This window comes from Rhipicephalus microplus, chromosome 6, assembly GCF_043290135.1.
Source record: "Rhipicephalus microplus isolate Deutch F79 chromosome 6, USDA_Rmic, whole genome shotgun sequence".
Taxonomy (NCBI): domain Eukaryota; kingdom Metazoa; phylum Arthropoda; class Arachnida; order Ixodida; family Ixodidae; genus Rhipicephalus; species Rhipicephalus microplus.
The window spans coordinates 83,995,551-84,009,133 of NC_134705.1; the positions used below are offsets into that span (position 1 = coordinate 83,995,551).

At 57.9% G+C, this 13,583-nt stretch overlaps 1 non-coding gene and 1 pseudogene across 1 annotated transcript; both read right to left on the reverse strand.

Moving 5' to 3' along the window:
• Positions 1 to 3,233: 3,233 nt before the first annotated feature.
• On the reverse strand, positions 3,234 to 3,408 carry LOC142766419 (U2 spliceosomal RNA; annotated as a pseudogene).
• Positions 3,409 to 6,482: 3,074 nt separating this feature from the next.
• LOC142766282 (U2 spliceosomal RNA) lies at positions 6,483 to 6,675 on the reverse strand. Its single transcript, XR_012884463.1, has one exon. It is a non-coding gene; the product is annotated as a U2 spliceosomal RNA (small nuclear RNA).
• Between the last annotated feature and the right edge of the window lie 6,908 nt (positions 6,676 to 13,583).

Consider the following 13,583-nt stretch of genomic DNA (forward strand, 5'->3'; position numbering starts at 1 on the left):
ACTTCGCCGCATCGTGCGCAAACTCGCCTCATGCCGCGATACTCGAACATTACGCGGTGCCCAGCGATGGTCGCAAAGTTTGGCACCGGTTTGCTCATTTCGATCTTAATTACCCTTACACCGTTGAGCTTGTTTTGGCGAGTGGCCACAGCGGCAAACGATATGCCCCTCACTTTGCCATACTGAGCTAGGGCGTTGCTAAGTACCTCGTCAGACAAGTAGGCGGGGTACCGGTAGGCATTTACGTACGTGACCGGCGGCCCTACGGCCTCAACCGGTACGTTTTCGCCATTAACACGGAAGCCTTCCGCCACCATTAACCTTGTCGCCTGACTGGCGTTGCGCGTACAGACGAGGAACCTAGCCCCGCCCATGTGCTGCAGAACAAATACACTGTCATCCCCAGACACTAGTTCTATCGCGTCGATTAGGTCATCTATCGATACGTCGCCTTCGGGCGCCGTGAACATGAAGCAATTCTCCCTCACCGGGAGGTCAGACGTTGACGCCATTCTGGTGAGCGTTGCCGCTGGCTGCCAGGAAGGCGTGGCTAGTTGAAACTGGTATCGTGCAGGCTAGCTGCACACTGGTAGAACTGCGGCTCAGCCGAGGCGGGTGCCGCACGGATACAGGAGGCGCCGGGTGGGTAGCAGGAGGACTCCGGGACGGCAGGCGTAGACCGGGGGCCTTGCTTCACCAGGCATGGGATGGGTGGGCGCCGGACAGGGAGGTCCGAGGCTCGGGGCGGCGGTCGCACGTGCAGGACGGCGATGCCGCGTAAACTAACTTTGGCGACTTGAACCCCGGGGTCGACGTCGGCGGGACGTGACCCTGGGTCTCGCGCGAGGCGCAAAGAAACGGCTAGCTCGACAATTGGTCTAGCCAAAAGGCCGAGAAGCGATGCAATTCATTAGCACGTAATTAAAATCCATTCTTTCACACCTCGTACTTAGTTCTGGCCAAAAGCCGGGCAAACAGTAGCAAAGCAATTCCGACGTCCACCCATGCACAACCAGCATTGTGCACCGACAGCGGCAGCGCTGGCTTCACGGCATTGCTTTTATCCCCAGTCCGCTTGAAGTTTCTAGTTTCGCTTACAAACATGTTAAAACTGAAACCTTCTTTTTCCCAGAGGTCGAAGCCACGCGTGCTTGCTTGCATGCGTACTCTCTATGCGCCCATGACGTCACACCAAATGCTTGCTGGCGAACATTATCAGGCATGTCGCGAGGGATGCTACAGCATTTGTTTTAAAAACTGATGCATAGTGTACATGTCCAACTCGAGCACCAAAGTCTGGAAGGAAGGAAAAAAAAAAATGACTGTGCAAAATGTGAATACGTCACCCATCCAACATGGCTTCTACGCCGGCTGCCCAAGCAACGCCTCTGCAACGACGCCCACAATCATCGGCAAAAAGGTGGTGCCTTTGGCTGCTTCAGCACGCTCAACATATGCCTTGCAAGTTCCGACGTGGCGGAACACCGCACCGAGGTCGACGAAGGTCCTGCCGTGAAAGGCAGACCCGGGAATGCGTGCGAAACGTCTACCGCGTGGGTTGTGAAGCCGGTGAATGAAGGATCATGTGGCAGAGGGTGACGGAACGTGAGTGTGCGACTTGACGCTGCGATGTCGTTCAAGCGTTCAACGGGCCGGCAGGTTCTGTCTGTCGTGGTCGAAAACGTCCGAGTTTTGCTGATTCCGAGGGGTAGGAGTGCTATGGTGGCGTGTACGAGGCGCTGGTGCGGCGCTCCGTCGATCGTGCCGGACGGACATGAGGCGGCCGAAGGCGGTCGTGAAGTGGTCGCGGAAATCAGTGGAGAAGTACTCGCCTGCGCTTTTCGTCGAAGACGCGCGACAGACGGTCTTCGGGAGACACGGGTGGTTGCACAAATGCGACCGTGCGTCAACGTGCAGCCATATTCGTGGATTATTTCGCCCCATTACGATAGCTTCGTCACTGCGCTCGCTGGTGTTGCTTGTTTTTGTTGACCTTCACTTGTGGCTCACACCCACTGTGGGGGATTGGCTGGTTTGTTGTTCTGCTTCTTCGACTTCTACATACTCGGCTTAGTGAAGCTGTGAGGAGTGACGAGTGGGTACGGAGGCAAAGCGCGCCCGGGGCGTGATCTCACGCGTCCTGGGGTCCACGTCGCTTCAGGTACGTGCGTGGTGCGTCCGAACGTCTAGTGCGCAATTTTCTTGGAACTTCCAGCAACTGGCAATTCCATTGAGGTGAGCGTGCGAGGATGTTCGTTGTAATTAACGAGAGCCAACGGTGGATGAGCTGGTATGAGATGGTGTTCAGAAATGAAGTGTTTGATCAACAAGGCGATGCCCGCCGTGGTGGTCTGATGGCCGTAAGGTACTCGGCTGCTGACCCGCAGGTGGTGGGATCGAATCCCGGCCACGGCGGCTGCATTTCCCTGTGCTCAGATTAGGGTGCACGTGAAAGAACCCCAGGTGGTCGAAATTTTCCCATAATCATATGGTGGTTTTGGGACGTCAAACCCCAAAGGTCAGTGGACATAGGAAAAGCACATCGGGGCTTTGCCGCTCCACCGTACAGCAGGTGTGTGCGGAGTGGGTCCTGTGGCGTTCTTTGCGATTTTAATTTGTGATGGGGAATAGTGTAGATGCGTAGACGTGGCGAGAGCACGCGTCTTCAGGTTCAGACGCCGCGTGAAGATGTGAAATAAAAATGCCTTCGCTTGCCACTGCAACTGTAAACAGAAACACCAACCAAACCCCATTTTCTAGAGGCTTTTTTTTATTTTTCGTTGCGAAACGGGTGAATTCGAAAAGCGGAAATAGCTTGGCACATACATACACACTTCTACACACATACATACATACACATCGCACATGCATACACATCGTATACACACTTCTAGCTTTCCTCCGAAACAGTAATGATAATTTCCTCAATAGTTTTATTAATATGAGTAGGAACGTTAAAAAAAATAAGAAACTTGAGTATGTACGTGTGAACATAACAAAATAAAAGAGACCCTCCATATATGAAATACACACGGAAACATTTATTTTCCCAGAGCAATCGTAAGTGTAAACACAGCTAGCGCACTCCCTGCACGCGAATACCGCGTCAGCCGGGGCGGCGTGCCGCCACCGTCTCGGACACTCGACGCACCCAAGCCGTTTACCCCGGTATCATGGGTAAATCCGAACACTCCTTCTATCATTGAATTTATTGTCGAACTCACCCCGCAGGGGGTGAGTGGGCCGATCCCGGAGGTAGTGCAATACCGGGCCAACCCGTGGCGGAGGTGAAGCAAGCTTCAAGCACTCCGCCGCATCACAAAAATAAGTTTAATATCTTGGATCCAAATAGGATCCGTATCAGATATTAAGCTGATAAGAACAGAGTGAGGTTGTCAAAAGAGGCAGCACACAAGAGAGGGAAGTAGAAGTCTCGGCCTTGCTGGCCCGATCAAAGGCCGCCCGGACCTCCGGGACCACCGGGCCAAACCAAGGGTGCGGCGCCCTACCGGCTGCCCCAGCGTCCACCCTTTCTCACCAAAGGGCTTGGCCAGTCGCCATGGCTTAGAGCCATGGTGGAGCTGCAATGGAGCAGGCCGGCAGAGCAGGGGCTGAGCCGCACGTCCACCCAGGGCCGGGGAACCCTGGGCTTAGTCGGGAAGGCCGCCTTGGGCGACCACCCGCCAGCTAAGCAAGCGACCCCAGAGCTTATAGCTCAATACAGCGGTGATAGCGGGGTGAGCCTTTTGCCCACCGCGGAGCGTCACTCCCCTGCTGCCGCACCCCGAAGTGAGGCCACCAAGTGGATCCCGCAGGCATAACACCTTCGCGGGTCCAAAGACCCCAGACAGTCCTGCTGGAGAGGCCAGGCGGTCAGGGGTGGGTTTGGACCCACGCCCTGACCTCAGGACAGGGGAAGAACGTATAAGTTGCGGTGCAACTGCCCAGTCAGCTCCCGAAGGAACCCGGTTTGGATGCACCGCAAGCGTAAGAAGGAAGCGGGAAAAGAGAAGCGAGAGGAGAAAGAAAAAAAAGAGTGAAAAGGGTTGTCCCCCCTCAAGGGGGGGCATCCAACCCCGGCCCAAAGGCCAAAAATGTAGTCCCGAGAGGTAGGACTACACTTTGATCTTAGCCAAAAGGCCGAGAAGCGATGCAATTCATTAGCACGTAATTAAAATCCATTCTTTCACACCTCGTACTTAGTTCTGGCCAAAAGCCGGGCAAACAGTAGCAAAGCAATTCCGACTTCCACCCATGCACAACCAGCATTGTGCACCGACAGCGGCAGCGCTGGCTTCACGGCATTGCTTTTATCCCCAGTCCGCTTGAAGTTTCTAGTTTCGCTTACAAACATGTTAAAACTGAAACCTTCTTTTTCCCAGAGGTCGAAGCCACGCGTGCTTGCTTGCATGCGTACTCTCTATGCGCCCATGACGTCACACCAAATGCTTGCTGGCGAACATTATCAGGCATGTCGCGAGGGATGCTACAGCATTTGTTTTAAAAACTGATGCATAGTGTACATGTCCAACTCGAGCACCAAAGTCTGGAAGGAAGGAAAAAAAAAAATGACTGTGCAAAATGTGAATACGTCACCCATCCAACATGGCTTCTACGCCGGCTGCCCAAGCAACGCCTCTGCAACGACGCCCACAATCATCGGCAAAAAGGTGGTGCCTTTGGCTGCTTCAGCACGCTCAACATATGCCTTGCAAGTTCCGACGTGGCGGAACACCGCACCGAGGTCGACGAAGGTCCTGCCGTGAAAGGCAGACCCGGGAATGCGTGCGAAACGTCTACCGCGTGGGTTGTGAAGCCGGTGAATGAAGGATCATGTGGCAGAGGGTGACGGAACGTGAGTGTGCGACTTGACGCTGCGATGTCGTTCAAGCGTTCAACGGGCCGGCAGGTTCTGTCTGTCGTGGTCGAAAACGTCCGAGTTTTGCTGATTCCGAGGGGTAGGAGTGCTATGGTGGCGTGTACGAGGCGCTGGTGCGGCGCTCCGTCGATCGTGCCGGACGGACATGAGGCGGCCGAAGGCGGTCGTGAAGTGGTCGCGGAAATCAGTGGAGAAGTACTCGCCTGCGCTTTTCGTCGAAGACGCGCGACAGACGGTCTTCGGGAGACACGGGTGGTTGCACAAATGCGACCGTGCGTCAACGTGCAGCCATATTCGTGGATTATTTCGCCCCATTACGATAGCTTCGTCACTGCGCTCGCTGGTGTTGCTTGTTTTTGTTGACCTTCACTTGTGGCTCACACCCACTGTGGGGGATTGGCTGGTTTGTTGTTCTGCTTCTTCGACTTCTACATACTCGGCTTAGTGAAGCTGTGAGGAGTGACGAGTGGGTACGGAGGCAAAGCGCGCCCGGGGCGTGATCTCACGCGTCCTGGGGTCCACGTCGCTTCAGGTACGTGCGTGGTGCGTCCGAACGTCTAGTGCGCAATTTTCTTGGAACTTCCAGCAACTGGCAATTCCATTGAGGTGAGCGTGCGAGGATGTTCGTTGTAATTAACGAGAGCCAACGGTGGATGAGCTGGTATGAGATGGTGTTCAGAAATGAAGTGTTTGATCAACAAGGCGATGCCCGCCGTGGTGGTCTGATGGCCGTAAGGTACTCGGCTGCTGACCCGCAGGTGGTGGGATCGAATCCCGGCCGCGGCGGCTGCATTTCCCTGTGCTCAGATTAGGGTGCACGTGAAAGAACCCCAGGTGGTCGAAATTTTCCCATAATCATATGGTGGTTTTGGGACGTCAAACCCCAAAGGTCAGTGGACATAGGAAAAGCACATCGGGGCTTTGCCGCTCCACCGTACAGCAGGTGTGTGCGGAGTGGGTCCTGTGGCGTTCTTTGCGATTTTAATTTGTGATGGGGAATAGTGTAGATGCGTAGACGTGGCGAGAGCACGCGTCTTCAGGTTCAGACGCCGCGTGAAGATGTGAAATAAAAATGCCTTCGCTTGCCACTGCAACTGTAAACAGAAACACCAACCAAACCCCATTTTCTAGAGGCTTTTTTTATTTTTCGTTGCGAAACGGGTGAATTCGAAAAGCGGAAATAGCTTGGCACATACATACGCACTTCTACACACATACATACATACACATCGCACATGCATACACATCGTATACACACTTCTAGCTTTCCTCCGAAACAGTAATGATAATTTCCTCAATAGTTTTATTAATATGAGTAGGAACGTTAAAAAAAATAAGAAACTTGAGTATGTACGTGTGAACATAACAAAATAAAAGAGACCCTCCATATATGAAATACACACGGAAACATTTATTTTCCCAGAGCAATCGTAAGTGTAAACACAGCTAGCGCACTCCCTGCACGCGAATACCGCGTCAGCCGGGGCGGCGTGCCGCCACCGTCTCGGACACTCGACGCACCCAAGCCGTTTACCCCGGTATCATGGGTAAATCCGAACACTCCTTCTATCATTGAATTTATTGTCGAACTCACCCCGCAGGGGGTGAGTGGGCCGATCCCGGAGGTAGTGCAATACCGGGCCAACCCGTGGCGGAGGTGAAGCAAGCTTCAAGCACTCCGCCGCATCACAAAAATAAGTTTAATATCTTGGATCCAAATAGGATCCGTATCAGATATTAAGCTGATAAGAACAGATAGCTTTATTCATGTTTCATGGGGCCATAGGTAAATGAATCCGACTTTTAGACATGACTTGCGTGAAAAAGTTCTCGCGACGAAGTTAACCACGTTGACATGGCACAACGCAGGTGAAAAATGCGCGCGTCGCGTAACAATAGATAACATCGCGTGGCAAGACAGGATATGGTTAGGGGCAAGCACGCACACCTATGTAAGCTTCACATGCACAGTCACATGTGGACGCGAGGCAGTCAGTGGCTTTCACGCAAGTGTTCTTGGTAGATCTTGCGTGACGCAGCGATCACCTCACTTACGCAAAGCTTCTTAAAGAGGCGTAAGTAGGCACGCGAACAAATGCGACGAAGTACGCGGTCGTTCGCTGAGTCCCACGCGCCGAGGGCACCCACGATGACGGCGTGGACGGTGACCCGTTGATACCGGCGCCGGAGAAACGCCGCCACCGGCTCGTAGTGAGCCAGCTTGGCGTTACGGGCGTTCTCAAAGGCGTCCGGCGTGTTCTCGAACGGGCACGTGACGTCGATGACGATAGCCTCTTCGCCACGCACCAGGACGAGATCCGGACGCAGACCCGTGTCTCCGACGGCCTGGTTCTCGAAGGCCACCGTGAACTCGCGGGAGGCGGCAGTCCGGACTCGGTCGACGATGGCGTTGTGGCGGGCCTGGTAGAGCGCACTGCGAGGCATGCAGTGGCACACCACATGCGGCAGTGTCTCCCTCAGGTACCCGCAGACGCGGCACCGCTGGTCCCTGTCCGGTGCGCCCCACATGCGAGCGCCGTTGAGGGGCAGGAGGTTGAGGCGGGCCCTATGCACAAACCGCCAGTCTGCGAAGGAGGTGAAGGCGCCCGTCCGCATGAAATGGGAACTGGCGCGATCAGCCGCCACGCAGGCCAGCACCTTGCCCTGGTTGGGGAGGTTGTGCAGGGCCTGGTCCCGTTCGGTGGCCAGCACCTCTCGGAGCGTGCGCATTACGCGGCACCGGTGCTGTGGTGTGATCGTGGCGTCGCCGCAGGTGAGCCGAACGCCGCCAGGATCCAGGGTCCAGGCGACGTTGTAGCGGCGTGACGCTTTCCGGGCGTTGGTCCAGACGGATCGCAGCTGGGTGGCCGGGACCCGGAACCCGTCCTCAAGCGACCCCCCGAGGTATGACTCCAGCTCGAAGCGGGTCACCTCCCAACCGAGCCGGGCAGTGGCGGTTGCATAAGCGTCTTCCAAGGCCATCTGCCGCAACTCGGTGTCGGGGGACGTCAAAAGCTTGAAGGCGGAGTCGATGCGGCAGAGGTCGCTGAGCTCCGCCGCAACGGGGATCCCGACGGCACCACAGGAGGCGGATCCGTATAGGTAATTTGTCGCCGCGTTGGTGGGAAGGTAAAGCGTCCGCTTTACCAGCGGCCGAATGGCGTCGTCCAGTCGGCGCCAGTCCGTCGTCGAAAGGACCCCGCACCTCATCGGAAAGTTGAGCGCCGGGTAGACAAAGGTCCGGAGGGCATCCAGACGCTGCCACGGCGCCAACATCGATGACATGATCGCCCGGGCTTGGGCGAGGGCGGACTCGACGACGGAACCGGAGCCGGAGGGGATCCGAAAGCCAATCGGACGTCCCAGGTACCGCTGCGGCTCGAAGTCGCGCAGTACCGAGATAGGGACGCCCGAAACTCGGAACTCCGTCTGGCGCATCCCCACAGGTGTCGATCCGACCATGTGGAAGGACGCGCACTTGGACGGGTTCAGGGACAGGCCCAGGGACGCGGCGAGGGTCTCGATCCGGTCGATGCGCTGCTGGAGTCGGCGCGGAGTCGAGGCCAGGGGAGTCAGGTCGTCCGCGTAGGCGAGGATTTTGTGGTCGGAGCCACCACCCTGCACTGCGCGGATGACCGGGTCGATCACTAAGTTAAATAGGATTCCGCTTAGTGGACAACCCTGACGCAGCCCTGCCATGATCGGGATCGGCTCGGTGGTTCCCTCGGCCGCCAGGATACAGGTGCTGTTATCCCGGTAGAGGTCGCCGATCAACTCCGTAAACACGGAGCCGGCGCCAGCACCTTGCAGGGCGTCGAGCAAAGCCTGGTGCGGGACTGAGCCGAACGCGTTGTGGAAGTCCAACAGCGCCGCACACAGGTCGGGGCCTCCCGATCGGGCGATGTCGAGCCTGCGTTGTAAGATGTAGTTAAGTTCGAACACGCCGTCGTGCGGAAGGAAGCCCTTCTGGCACTTAGACAAGACGGCGTGTTCGATCATCCAGGCCTGGAGCCGGGCTGCAAGGCACTTAGCGTAAAGCTTTGCTGCCGTGCAGCCGAGGGCTATAGGCCGCCAGTTTGACGGGACTTGCGGATCCCCCCTCTTGAAGATGAGGACGGTCCGCGTCGTCCTCCAGGAATCCGGCGTTCGGCGGTGGTGGAGGCAGGCGTTGAACAACGCTGTCAGGAACCGTGCTTCCGGATCGACCGTTCGCCAGTGGTGATAGGTTAGACGGTCTGCCCCGGGAGCCGTGCTCTCTGACTTGCGCAGGCGCCCGTACACCTCGTCGGTCGAAAAGTTCGACGTGTCGACGCCCGCCGGAGCCGGATCGCGTCCGAGAAGCAGGGTGGAGTCGGCTTGGCGGGCCGACCACGTGTGCCCCCAGTGATCCTGCAGGTCTTGTAGCGGGATGGCGCATGTCTGGGGTGGTCCCTCCAGGATCAGCCGAACCGCGCGTCGACGGTTGCGGCGGTACAGCCGCTGTATGTCGACCGCGTTCGACGGGTCGGGCTGGCGGCGTTGGCGACCAGGACGCACCGGTGGTAGACGCACCGCCTCGACAGCCAAGGCGACGGCCCGCGTCCATGCTTCCTCGCATTGGGCCCATGACTCGTTCGTGGGCGGGTCCCGCAGCAAGGAGCGGAGCAGGCGTGCCTGGTCCTCGAGGAGGCGCGTGTGGTCCGGTGGCATCTGGAGGGTCGTGGAGTCGGTTTCGGTATGCTCTTGTACTTCGTCGGGATCCGCCGCGGCCTCGTCCACGGACGCGGGTGGCGACTGGGAGGAGGCAGGAGACACCGGGGACCCAGGCAGAACGACCGGGGACGACCCGGCATCGAGCGGCGGCGAGGACACCACGACGTCGTAAGAGATCGTGTCGTCGTCGTCGAGTAGAAACGCGACATCGCCAACGGCCGAAGCCGCCGACGAGCCGCGCGGGGCGGGAGACGCGCCATTCGACGACGACGATGGCCCGAAGTCGTAAGGGACCAGGGCTTGCCTGGTGTACGACGAGGGTCCTGGCGACGCAAGATCCGGCGACCGTGGTGACCCGGGGACGGGCGAGTCCACGGGAACGCCGGCAGGCGTCGGGACCCCTATCTGCGGCGTAGTTGAAGACGTGCGTCCGGCGTCACGCAAGGGCTGCTCGGAGGGGGCCGGGCTTGCGGCGGGTGATGGTGCCGGCGAACCGGGGACGGAGGCCGAGCCCACGGACGTCGACGAACCGCTGGACGACAGGTACTCGAAGGCAGACGGTTCGCCGACCGACGCGGGCGAAGAGGCCCCCGATCTGGCGGCCGGAGAAGACGAGGGCCGCACCGGAGGTGAGGCGTCAGAGGGCGATAGGCCCCTGAGGCGTCGCGAAGCCCGGGGTGCTGCTGGCGGCGACGAGGAACCCGATCCGGACGATGACGTGTCAGACGATGATGTGCTGACGTGGCGCACACGCCGGGCAGGCGCGCGCTCGCGAGCGGCGCCGGACGGCCCAGCCTGGTCGACGTGGCATCGCAGGTGATTGGCCAGGCCGCGCTTGGTAGTAAACGTGGCGTCACACACGCCACAGCGACGGCGAGGCGTCTCCGTCGATGGCACGAGCGTGGCCCTTGCCAGGCAGTGGTGGTACGAGGGCCGGGACGTGAGCGGCGCGTCGCACACCGTGCACACGTAGATTCGCTCGCGCACGCGAACGCCGTGCTCGAACTCCACGTGGCGGCGCACCGACTGCGCGCGAGACGTCCAAGCGGCCCCGCTGTACCTCATACTGCAGTTGTCGACCGGGCACTGCAGCTCCGCCGGGGCCGGGAGATACACCCACAGAACGTCGCCGTCCAGGGCCGGCTGGCGTGGTTGCACCGGAGCAGAAGGGCGTGAGGACGCCGGTGCTTCGGAACCAGCCGGTCCCGACGAGGGCGACGCAGTCGACGCCGGCGATGAAGGGCCCGCCGCGGGAGAACCCGGAGTCCCGCGCCGAGGTCGCTGAGGAGGGGGTGGTGCTGGGGAGCCAGTAGGGGCAGCAGCGTGGCGCCGCCTGGCACGACGGCCCCTCGCGGAACTCGGGCGGGCAGGATCCATGGCGGCGGTCCCGGCAGGCAGCAGGACCGGACGGCAACAGCAGGGCCAGGCAGGACCAGGTGGGCCGGGCGGTGGGCGATGACGGCGGTGCGGTCACGATGGTGACCGTGGCCCGATGACGTCGTCAGCAGGCGGTGACGACCGGGCCGGGCATGCAGCAGGCGGCAGGCGAAGAGCCAAGCAATGAAATGAGCTGTAGACTCTCACCAACCGCCGTCCAGCATCCGGAGGTCGCCAGGGCCAGCCAGGACGTCCAAGGCCTCCAGGGTCAGCAGGTCCGCCACGTCGAAGGTCCGAGAACGGGAAGCTCAGCCGGTCAGCAGCAGCAGCAGCAGGTGCCCCTCCGAAAGGGCAGGCGCAGCCAGGAACGTCGTCGCCTTCCCGGGGTGGCCGAGTCCCCGGGAGGGGACGCCTCTCGACCTAGGCCAGAGGATCAAAGTGGGCAGCCTATATTAAGCTGATAAGAACAGACTTTTTATTCAATTTTTACGTACAAAAACATCATAATGGTTAGGAAAAAACTCAAAAAGAAAACTTTGTATAAGTGTATAAGTTAAAATCTGGTAACGAAAGGGTTAAAAAGGGTTAGAACAAATACGTTAAAAACGGTAAAACTGTAGAGGTGTATAAGTCTAAAAACATGAAAAAATCGCAACTCTAAAAACTTTGGCTATACAATGTCACTGTACACCGATATGGTGGCGATAAATGTCCGTGGAAGCCGCGATCGTGTCACTGACGCACAAGCGTTTCATTGTTCGCAGATAGTTCTTGGAACACAGTCTGCGCGTGACACGATCGTTAGCCGGATCCCACGACCCCAGGCAGCCGACGACGATGGCTTCGACGGAGACGCGCTGGAACCGTTGGAGGAGATGTCGCTGTAAGGGGGCGTACTTCTCCTCCTTAAGCCTCCGGGCTTCCTGGAACGCCTGCAGTCTGTTGATCTTAGCCAAAAGGCCGAGAAGCGATGCAATTCATTAGCACGTAATTAAAATCCATTCTTTCACACCTCGTACTTAGTTCTGGCCAAAAGCCGGGCAAACAGTAGCAAAGCAATTCCGACGTCCACCCATGCACAACCAGCATTGTGCACCGACAGCGGCAGCGCTGGCTTCACGGCATTGCTTTTATCCCCAGTCCGCTTGAAGTTTCTAGTTTCGCTTACAAACATGTTAAAACTGAAACCTTCTTTTTCCCAGAGGTCGAAGCCACGCGTGCTTGCTTGCATGCGTACTCTCTATGCGCCCATGACGTCACACCAAATGCTTGCTGGCGAACATTATCAGGCATGTCGCGAGGGATGCTACAGCATTTGTTTTAAAAACTGATGCATAGTGTACATGTCCAACTCGAGCACCAAAGTCTGGAAGGAAGGGAAAAAAAAAAATGACTGTGCAAAATGTGAATACGTCACCCATCCAACATGGCTTCTACGCCGGCTGCCCAAGCAACGCCTCTGCAACGACGCCCACAATCATCGGCAAAAAGGTGGTGCCTTTGGCTGCTTCAGCACGCTCAACATATGCCTTGCAAGTTCCGACGTGGCGGAACACCGCACCGAGGTCGACGAAGGTCCTGCCGTGAAAGGCAGACCCGGGAATGCGTGCGAAACGTCTACCGCGTGGGTTGTGAAGCCGGTGAATGAAGGATCATGTGGCAGAGGGTGACGGAACGTGAGTGTGCGACTTGACGCTGCGATGTCGTTCAAGCGTTCAACGGGCCGGCAGGTTCTGTCTGTCGTGGTCGAAAACGTCCGAGTTTTGCTGATTCCGAGGGGTAGGAGTGCTATGGTGGCGTGTACGAGGCGCTGGTGCGGCGCTCCGTCGATCGTGCCGGACGGACATGAGGCGGCCGAAGGCGGTCGTGAAGTGGTCGCGGAAATCAGTGGAGAAGTACTCGCCTGCGCTTTTCGTCGAAGACGCGCGACAGACGGTCTTCGGGAGACACGGGTGGTTGCACAAATGCGACCGTGCGTCAACGTGCAGCCATATTCGTGGATTATTTCGCCCCATTACGATAGCTTCGTCACTGCGCTCGCTGGTGTTGCTTGTTTTTGTTGACCTTCACTTGTGGCTCACACCCACTGTGGGGGATTGGCTGGTTTGTTGTTCTGCTTCTTCGACTTCTACATACTCGGCTTAGTGAAGCTGTGAGGAGTGACGAGTGGGTACGGAGGCAAAGCGCGCCCGGGGCGTGATCTCACGCGTCCTGGGGTCCACGTCGCTTCAGGTACGTGCGTGGTGCGTCCGAACGTCTAGTGCGCAATTTTCTTGGAACTTCCAGCAACTGGCAATTCCATTGAGGTGAGCGTGCGAGGATGTTCGTTGTAATTAACGAGAGCCAACGGTGGATGAGCTGGTATGAGATGGTGTTCAGAAATGAAGTGTTTGATCAACAAGGCGATGCCCGCCGTGGTGGTCTGATGGCCGTAAGGTACTCGGCTGCTGACCCGCAGGTGGTGGGATCGAATCCCGGCCGCGGCGGCTGCATTTCCCTGTGCTCAGATTAGGGTGCACGTGAAAGAACCCCAGGTGGTCGAAATTTTCCCATAATCATATGGTGGTTTTGGGACGTCAAACCCCAAAGGTCAGTGGACATAGGAAAAGCACATCGGGGCTTTGCCGCTCCACCG